The sequence below is a fragment of the Triticum urartu genome, chromosome 7 (assembly GCF_003073215.2).
Source record: "Triticum urartu cultivar G1812 chromosome 7, Tu2.1, whole genome shotgun sequence".
Classification (NCBI taxonomy): Eukaryota; Viridiplantae; Streptophyta; class Magnoliopsida; order Poales; family Poaceae; genus Triticum; species Triticum urartu.
This window is the reverse complement of record NC_053028.1, coordinates 293709320-293719410: the sequence shown is the minus strand read 5'-3', so window position 1 is coordinate 293719410 and position 10091 is coordinate 293709320. Positions and strand designations below refer to the sequence as shown.

General features: G+C 42.8%; 1 long non-coding RNA gene across 4 annotated transcripts; it reads left to right on the top strand.

Moving 5' to 3' along the window:
* The first annotated feature begins 1412 nt into the window (after positions 1-1412).
* LOC125520982 lies at positions 1413-6323 on the top strand. 4 transcript variants are annotated; one of them, XR_007288946.1, is made up of 3 exons: positions 1413-4434; positions 4664-5461; positions 5778-6323. It is a non-coding gene; the product is annotated as an uncharacterized LOC125520982 (long non-coding RNA). The 4 variants fall into 4 exon arrangements; XR_007288944.1 differs by having other exon boundaries at positions 1413-4785; positions 5389-5461; XR_007288945.1 differs by having other exon boundaries at positions 1413-4785; positions 5382-5461.
* Positions 6324-10091: the final 3768 nt, after the last annotated feature.

Below are 10091 nucleotides of genomic sequence, written 5' to 3'. Positions count from 1 at the left end.
GTTACCTTCAGACTTTTGTATTTGGTTTAATGCTCTTGCACAGCTAGTATATGCTAAAACTTGTTACCTTTACATTTTGTATTGTTAATTCTTATAGAAATCTTCCAGTGCTAAAGCTTATGGAAATCTGTTCAGTAAAACTATTGTACTGTACCCTGTAATAAATAACTACTCTACTGTCACTACTACGAAAACGCTTATACACAGTAGTATAATAGTAGCGTTGGAAAGAAGTAAACGCCGCTGCTATTTAGCAGTAGCGCTTTTCATGGAGAGCGCTATTAGTAACTTCATAGTAGTAGCGATATGAAGCAGAAACGCGCTACTACTATGTGGGACCAGACGAGGCCATCGACTATTTTTGTAGTTGTAGCGGTGTACAGAAAAGGCGCTACTACTAACAGTTTAGTAGCAGCGCTCTGTTTTTACGCACCGCTACTGCTAGTGGCCCCCACTTAGTAGCAAAGCTTTTCCTGGAAAGCGCCACTACTAAGTCCAATAGCAGCAGCGCTTTTTGCAAAGCAGCGTTATTGCTAGTTGCGGCTGGTGCCACCTTTTCCACCCCTTCCCTTTCTCTACCCCACTTTTCCCTCTCCCCCTCCTTTTCCCTCTCCCCTCTCCCCTCTAGCTCCATCATTGTTTCTCTTCTTCTCTCTTCCTCCTACCTCTCTTCTCTCCTCATTAATGGCACCCTCCTCCATAAATGGCCTATCTCTTTCTCACTTCTCTTCTCTCTCCCCATTAATGCCCCATCTACCAGAACCCCTCTTCATTAGTTAGCTAGCTAGATTCATCTCTCCTCCCCCAACAACTAGATCTAGTTAGATATTTAGCCAACCACACGTGCTCTGTCGATCGTTCTCACTCATCATCTAATTAACCGCATGCTCTCAGTCTCTCTCGGGAATATGCTCTCAGTCTAGATATAGGTGAGTAAAAAGTTGTTCATTTAAAGAATGGGAACATGTGTGTGAATGAGGGGTCACGCTATTCGTCACCCTGGGTGGGGAATAGTTATTCTTCATCCCCTTTCTAATTTGACATCAATGCAACATATTTTTATGTTTCGTAAATTTTGTCTTATTTCACACATAAAAAGAGAACGTAAGAAAATATACTCACCGTAAAAATTATTTTATGTTACGTAAAATTGCGAATGTAAGAATATAGTGTAAAACGTACATAAATGTGATTTTTCCGGTCTTATAACCTATTTTTTTATTTTTTTATTAAATTTTACATATTGAATCAATATGCACTTAACTTTTTATATTATAAACCTAATTTATTTAAAAAACGATTGCAAGATTACTTTAAATAAACAATAATTTATTCTGCATCTTGAGTAATGAATATATATGGGGCTGGACTATTCTGTTACCTCGGCCCTATAAGGAGGTGATCCACGAAAACTCGCCCCGCACGAGCCCCCCGCAACCCGTCACACCCTACGACCCCCGCCTTCCTCCCGAGCGCCGCCGCCCCTCTAGGCCACTGCGCCGTCGGCCCTCTCCCCCACCGCGCCGCCGGCCCTCTCCCCCACCGCTCCGCCGGCCCTCTCCCCCATCACGCCGCCGGCCCTCTGCCCCACCGCGCCGCTGCCTCTCTGCCCCACCGAGGATCAGTTCAAGTCCTCGCGCGAGCCACCGCCCGCCACCTTCCTCCAGCGAGCAACCGCCGGCTGTCTTCCTCGCGCGAGCCATCGCTGGCCGCCTTCCTCCGGCGAGCAACCTCTGGCCGCATTCCTCTGGCGAGCCACCGTCGGCCGCCTTCCCCCACCGCGTCTGCCTTAGCATGCCGCGCCGTGTCTCCACTACCGCCTCTGGTCACGCACCGCCCTGTTCATGTCTAGCTTGCGTATGGAACCTGCAAGTTCAACATTTGTGCTATATTCAGTTCTTGTACTCCTCCACGCCATCCTCGGAACCCCTCACTCGCGCCACGGCCGCAGCTTCACTCCCATGCGCCACCCTCTGCTGTCGCGCCATGGCCTGCGCTCAGCGGCTGCGCGTGGAGCCGTTGGGTCGAGGAACTTTGCCTCGACAGTACAACATCACACTCTGCTGCTGGTCGCGAGAAGAGCTGCTCGCAGGCCACCCCGTGTCCGCCCTCGATCCGTCTCAGTCATCTCCCTCTCATCCTCTCTCTCTCTCTCTCTGGTATGTGTTTGTATGCAAGGAGTGGGAGGAGATAGAGCAGGGGTACGTCGGCATCTTCCATGGAGATTGCGACCTCTCTTGATTTTTGCTTGAGGATTTCTCCTCTGGATCTGTCCACTGTAGTTCCTGTACAGCGGTGTCCTTTTTTCTAGTGTTCCTCGATGTTGATGCATGTGTTTAATAAGCCACTGATACGAATTCTGAAAACAAGCTTCAGTACAAGAAAAATGGGTCGTTCAGTTCAATTCTTAATTATAGGTGTGTGTAAACACATCCTGCTTACACAATAACTAATTAACTATGATAACCATGTTCAGACTTCTACAAATCCCAAAACTATGCAGAGTTAGGATTGTTACTACCTTGTTTCTTACTATTGATTCATTTTTTATACTGTATTGAGATGGTACATGTAGTTGACATCTCAATATACTGTAATGTGTTTTTTTGCATAGTACCTTGAAATTATGTTAGCAATTCTGAATTGCAATTGTGCTTGAAACTAAAAATGATTCTGTAACTTCTCAAACCTCGTGGACTTGATGCTTAAAATACATTTCCAGAACAAATTGATTCTTGTTATTTCATGATCAGTTCAGCAAAAAAAATTAGTTCAGTCCAATTTCAAATTCTCATTTTAGTTTAGTCAAAGTTTCTTATTTTATTTCAGTACAATATCCAAGTTTATTTCAGTTCAATTCTTATTTTAGTTTTAGTTCATTTCAATTCTTATTTTACTCAATCTGTAGTCTATGGATTTTATTTGGCCTATATTGCTAGATGTACTAACTTGTTGTGCCAAGGAAATCTAAAACATTAAGTGTTGGTACTGTAATTCATTCATTGTTAAACGCCTTCCTGCGGACGCGCACCCCCACCTCCCTGCCGACGCGCGCCCCCCGCCTCCTCGTCGACGTGCGCCGCCATGCCTTCCTACAGACGCGCGCCGCTCCACCGTCTCAGCGCCCATGCCGTTCAAACTCAGCCACCTAGGCCGTTAAGCACCGCCACCAGAGTCCGTTCAGTTGGCGGTGTTCCTGCAGCTGCAAATGTGGTGCTCACAGTAGTAGGCGCTGGTTGTGTTGGATAAAATTCCTAGGAGCTCCCATGATTTATACATGGAACCCAGATGATTCCGTTTCTTCATTCCCCCAAGTGCTTCAATGCTGGCTCCTTCTCGTCTGGCTCGATCGCTGCTGGATTAGGTGGGCGTAGGTGTGGGTTTACAGGGAAGCTGGCACCGCTCTCGTGTTATTTTCTCTAGCGATTGAGAAATTGATACTCTCTTTTTAATGTGTAAGTTTATCTGCTCACAACTTTTTGTGTGAAAATCAAATAGCTTGAGAATAGCAACCTGTTCGAGCTTATCTGAGAGGATTTTGAATCGTTGTGCGAGGAAGTGTGGACATGGCCTTGACATAATGCATGCTGCTTTATTCATAAAGAGACGTGGTGTTGATTTTATTCATAGGAAACTGAACCGAAACAGTGGTTGCTACTAGTGTTTGGAAATTATAATTACTAGAACTCTTATTTCTCACCCTTTTAATTGCTGGCTAATTCTTGTAAAAAGTAGTGGTTAATCTTGCTAATGACTTTGATGTGATGCCTAGGTGGTCAGTCCAGCTCCTGCAACCAGCACAGGTCGTTGCCCCTTTTGCGGCCTCTGGGCAAGCCCTGCTCATGTATGCTTACACCAAAAGTACAACTCTTGTTACTCTCCTCATACTTGCACTTGCTTATTTTCTAAGCAATAATTCCTATTGCTTCCTCTTGGGGAAAGGGATCCCATGTTGGAGCTGTCTTGGTGCTCACCCGTTGTTTATATTCATCACCATAGTGTACGAAACATATGAAAACCATTCTGGCTTCGGGAGAAAATATAACCAGTACATGTGCAATTGCGCGAGAAGTTCCTTTATGAAAGTTCCTTGTAAACAAACCACATGGAAGTTCGTCAAGAAAAACTTTGTAAGTTCAAAATGGCTATAGGAAGGTTCATATGGGTATATAAAACTTTGTAAGTTCAAAATGGGCACGCCTAACAGTGCGTGAATAAAAAAACTAAACCCAACAAAGTCCATGTTGGTCGGTCTACATTGTGTTGTCAAGAAGGTTGTTGGCCTTGGAGGCCGACACTGGTTGATCATCTACCTTCCAATTATTGTTAGGCATATACCACTGAAACTGCAGGTCACGCCGTCCTCCCGCCGTAGGTGGTGCCCTCCTCCCGCATAGCCTATTGGTTGGTGTACCGTGACCCCTCATATTTTTGGTATGAATTTGATGAATCTTCTTGATGCTCTGTTCTTATTCATCTAGAGATTCCTCCTCATATTGATTGTTTGTATTGCTTGTACCGGTTTCGTTCTTGCATGTATGTATCAGTTCGATGTTTTGAGATAGCTCAGATTACTTTCAACTGTGAAAGATTGACATGCATAAAAGCTTCCAACTGTGAAGCTTCACGACCATTCAGTAAACAAAAGGAAAACAAAATGCAGGTGTTCGTCGCATGTGTTCGTTCAATAAGGGCTTCGGTGACGGTCCGCTGTTGGTGGCCGCCTCATCGTGGTTAAGTTTGACGTAGTCGCATGTGTCGCTTGCTGTTGTGGCCGTTCTCCAGGTACATAGCGTTGTTCCTATTCATGCCTGTGTATGTAGTGCTGCCCCGTTAAATCATTTGTTCATCTAGTTTGTTCCAACCACGCTGGATGCCTAGTACTAGTAGCTTGCACTAGCCTCTACATGAGCATCTCAAGCTGTTGTTAATAAATGTGAATAGTACTGATTGTTTTGCTTGAATTGGCGTCTCAGATTATACTGGAGCATGTGTTTTCACAGATAGTTCATGTTCCAGATTGCCAAAAGTTCGAACATAGTGAGATGGATGGGAAACTACGAGACAGAGATGATACTAGACAAAGAAAAATTAGTAAAAGAAAGAAAACACTAGAAGTTCAACTAGGGTAACTTAAAAAGTTCGTGAAAAATAAATATAAAAGTTCAGAGAAGAGGGTTGGAAAAGATTTGGGAAAAGACACACACAAAAAACATGGAAAAGGTCAGTTCAAAAATACTTGCCACAAGTAGTTAAAAGTTTATTTGGAGTAGTTAGCAATTCAGTAACTAGAAAAAGGATATGTCCATTCAAATATACTTGCCAGAAGTACTTAAGAGTTTATTTGTTGTGGTTAAATAAATTGAGCTAATTTTCTGCAGTTCTTAGGTTAGAAAAAGGTTTCACTTCACTTTGCTGAAGTTCATCTAGGATCTTGGAATCCGATGTGGTATGTGGCAAGGTACGCACAGAATGATATCTACCTCGATGAGTGTAATGTGTTTTCTCACTTCCAGGCCTCAGAATGTTTTTTCATTTGACATACTTCAAATATTTTATGGGTAAGTAAACCAAACATGTTTTTGTTGTTCGGAGGGAAATCATAATAAGTTCTAAGGAAATAAAAATAGAAGTTCATATTTCAAAACAAATAAAGTATTTGGAAAGTAAAATGAAGTATTTCAAATTACAGATCTTTTTAGGTTTCATTGCAAATTTGTAATGTTACTGTACATGAACTTGTGCATGCTAATTGGTGGTTGTTGTGTGTATGCAAGGTACATCCAACGACAACGAGCATGCGCCAAGTGTACTTATGAGCAGTGGGACGGTGGCATGGTGCAGTTGAGTAGGCGTGCGTGGTGACCAGCTACAGAACTGATTCTGACACTACAAAATTAGTCCGACACACCCTCTTAACACCCCCTGCTTGAACCTTCACGGCCCAGGTCGTTCACTGCCTCGACATGAGGCCGTTCAACGATGCAGCGCTCAGGCCGTTCAACCTTACCACCACAAGCTGTTCACCTCTGCCACACGAGGCCGTGCGACGACGCAGTGATCAGACCGTTCACCTCTGCCATAGGAGGCCGATGCAAACGCTAAGGAGTTATGTTCTTTTTCAGTACATGTTTTGTGTGCTTTTTAGTACACCTACTTAACGATTCTTTGTCCAATTTCCTCTGTTTACGTGTTCTTCCTATAGCACAACAGGTGTTGTGTGTTATGCCTTAATAAGCATTTGAGAAAATCTTGTATGATCTAAACTAGCATATGTTCTGTTCTGTTCTTGTAAATGAAGCTCCACTTCTGTTTTGTTTGAAGTTACTTGGCATAGAAATTAGTATATGTTCTAATGTAAAATCATATATAAAATGTCTTGATGCATGCTAGCAAAAATCTGAAAAATACACTCAGTTCAGTTCCTATATTTTATTTGAGTTCAATTTAAAAGTATTTGCAACTGTTTAGTCTCTAGTTTACAACAGATTTTTTTGAAGTTTAGAGAGGGGAAAATACTTGTTAGATTCATTTAAAAAGTGTCGTATAGTTCAACTTTTATATATAATCAATTCATAATGAAATGAGAGAAGTCTAGAATATCGTCGCAAAACAATGTTGAGTTCCAAAGAAAACACAAAACATTTTTTGGTTAATGAAAATACTTATTTTTTTGGTTAATGCAATCCTCTTCTGGAAGCACTAAAACACGCTACCTGATACTGAAGACAAGGAGCAGGACCAAGTGCTGGAAGTTTTTTTGTACCCATGTGCGGAAGCACTTTATTTTTCTGATAAATATTATTGTGTTCATGTGGGTGCTTGAAAAGTTCTAGACAAGAGTAGGGCGATGATTTTTGTGTTGAGGTCGGTGCTATGGGTAATATAATTCATGTACGTGTATTATGTGTGGAAAATATTTCTGTCAGATGAAAGAAAATGGTTTAATTAAAAATATTGATCAGTACGAATTAAAAACGGTGGTCCGTTCGAAATAAAAGAAATGACAAACATTCAAATTGTAAAAGTTTAAGCAAAAAGAAACAACATTCAGTTCAAATGGTAAAAAGTACAAGTCGTAATGGTAAAAAGTACAAGTCATAAAATTAGAGAAGTTTAGAACATCATTATAAAAAAAATGTTGAGTTAAAAGAAAACATGCAAAATATTCTCTTTTTGAAAAGAACAGCATTCAGTTCAACGATATAAACCATGCAAGTTCGGGGACGATAATATAATAAACCGTTAAAAGTTACGAGCAAAACTCTAACGAAAAAACAAAGTAAAGTCGAGTATGTGAAAGCACACGTTCAGCACAAACCCATATGGAGATCAGTTCGAGTACTATGTTTCCATAACAGAAAAAAATAGCACAACCGGTATCACCATATTCAAAACTACTCTATGAAAAATACCTCTGTACAAAGATAGACATAAATCAGTACGACTAATCTGTTTTTTAGACAGAAAAAACAACACGATAGATTTCACCTTATTCAAAATTAATCTTAAACGGGTGCGAAATAGAGAAAACGTTCAACATGAGTAAGTTTTGCATTTTTGATAGCTATCCAACGGTATATTATTTGCCCCATTTTGACAAACTTAAAAAAAATCATGTTCGAAATCAAATTTGATCGTATTTGAATTCAAGTTTAAACTGTAAGGAATTAGAAAAACATTTTTATACGAAAAAGTTGCACATTTTCCATAGCTTTCCAACACCATACCATTTGCGTCAATCCGACAAACCGTTTGCAAAAAAAAAATGCGAAAATACGTTTCGCCCAAAATTTCATCGTTTTCCAAATTACTTTTAAACCATATAGAATTTTAAAAAATAGTAGATATATGGAAGATGCGGATTTTCACAAGCTTTCCAACGCCATCTCATTTGCTCAATTCTGATAAACCGTTTGAAAATTAAGTCCAAAATACGATTCGTGTTTTCGGTTTTGAAAAAAAACGGTTTTTTTTAAAACTGCTCTTAAACCATAATTTTTTTGCAAAAACAAATTATAATATTGTAATGTAGATTCCAAGAGCTTTTTAACGATATATTACACACCCTGTTTCGATAAAAAATTGCAAAAAAAAATTGAACTAAAGAAGACGATTTTTAACACAAACAGAAAGCATCAGTTCAACCGCTCGAATTTCATCAGTTCAACCGCTTGAATTTCATCAGTTCAACCGCTTGAATTCATCAGTTCAAGTAGGATAATAGAATAATATTCTGTTACACGTAACAGAATAGCCCAGATGTATATATATATAGAGAGAGAGAGTAGCATTATTTTAATATCAGGATCAGAATAGTTATTCGGATCACAGCTCCCTAGGGCCTATTCGGTTTGGAGGATTTTCATAGGAAACACATAGGAACAAGGATCCCGAAGGAAATTTCCTATAGATGCGTTCGGTTTGTAGGAAATGTGTATAGGAATTTCGTAGGAATACTATTCATTTTCTGTGTTTTTGGAGGAAATTACGCATCCACTCAAAACTCATTTTACGCGTAGGAACAAGGCGAGCCAATTCCTTAGGGTGGCAAGTGCCATCCTATAAAATTTCTATACTAGTCCTAATTCCTACGTTATGAAATCCTCCAAACCGAATGAGCCCCTATATAGAGGCGACGAAAATGTTTCCGAACTCCAGAATCCAGATACCCACCCACCTCCCGCACCACCCACCTCACCCACCAGCAACTAGCGACACAACAGCCGCCCCGCCCCCGCCCGGCGTCTCCGTGGCCGGCACCACCACGGCCGCCCTGCCCCCAGCCGCCGACGCGGCGTAGCCCCGACCCCAACTAGCGACGCGCCCACCCCGACCCCAACGGATCCGGAGGAGACGCCGTCGCACCACTTCCCGGACCACCTCGGGGTCGCCGGATCTGGCGAGTATCCTTCGCCGCCCTTCACTCGCCGGAGACCACGAGAACACGTGCGGATTGGTCCGACCTTCACCCGGAGGAGGCATTGACCTTCAGCCGGAGGAGGCAACGACTTGCAGCTGGCCGCCATGAAAGACCTCTCCCACACCCCGCCGCTGATCCCTCTAGCGCCGTCACCTCTGCCCTGCTACCTCTCTGAGCTCTGCATCCCACGCGCCGCCGCTCTGCTTCCTCCCTCCGCTGCGCAACTAGCTTGCCGCCGCTGAACTTCCCACATAGCGTTGTCCTGCTTCCTCCCTTCTTCCCTTCATTCCCCACCCCCACCCGTCGGATGGGCTCTCCCGGGATTTTGTCCGGCGGATCTGGTCATCCCTGCACCCCGTGGGTCTCTGATGACCGATGGATGCTGACCACCAGAGCACTCACTGTCTACACGTGGACTGTAGCGATGGCTAGATTCGACCTTCCCCGGCATTGTATTTCTTCCTTCTCTCATGGTTCAGCTGTAGTGTAGCCCTGCTGCCCGGAGCTCCATTGCCCTGAAAGTTGAATTGGAGTGTAGCTCTGTTGCCTTGAAGGCTCGGCAGGGGTGTTGTGTGGCCCTGCTGCCCGGATCTCAAGTCCCTTGATGGTTAAGCTGAAGTGTACCTTTGCTGCATGGAATTTCAGTCCCTTGATGGTTCAACCGGGGTGTAACTCTACTACCCTACCCAGAACTCCTGTCAGCACTCTGGCTGCTGATGGATGGCCACTACAGCAGGATCATACGCCAAGCCATATGGCTGGGTATGCTGGTCTACCGAAGTTCTATTAAACAGGTTGCAGGTCTGCAATTTTGATCAAGGTTGAACTGTGTTGGCCACTGTTTAGATAACTGAATGAGAGAAGTTGCTCTATGACTGTAGTATTTTAGAGTTCAGAAAGACAGATGTTCGGCCATTATGTTCAGATAACTAATCATGATGGCCTTGATGTTGTAAAAAGATATTCAACTGTTCAATGACGGCTTCCACGGGGATTCAAAATCAAGAGGTTATGAAGTAACTATTGAAAAAGATTACTATATTGGTGCATGCGTGTGTGCTGAGTGTGATGACTCGTGTGTGTCCGCTCACTATGTGGGTGCTTTTGTGTTGGTGTGTATGCGGCTGCGCGCTCTGTGTGTGCGTGCTCTAGTGTGTACTCCCGTTTG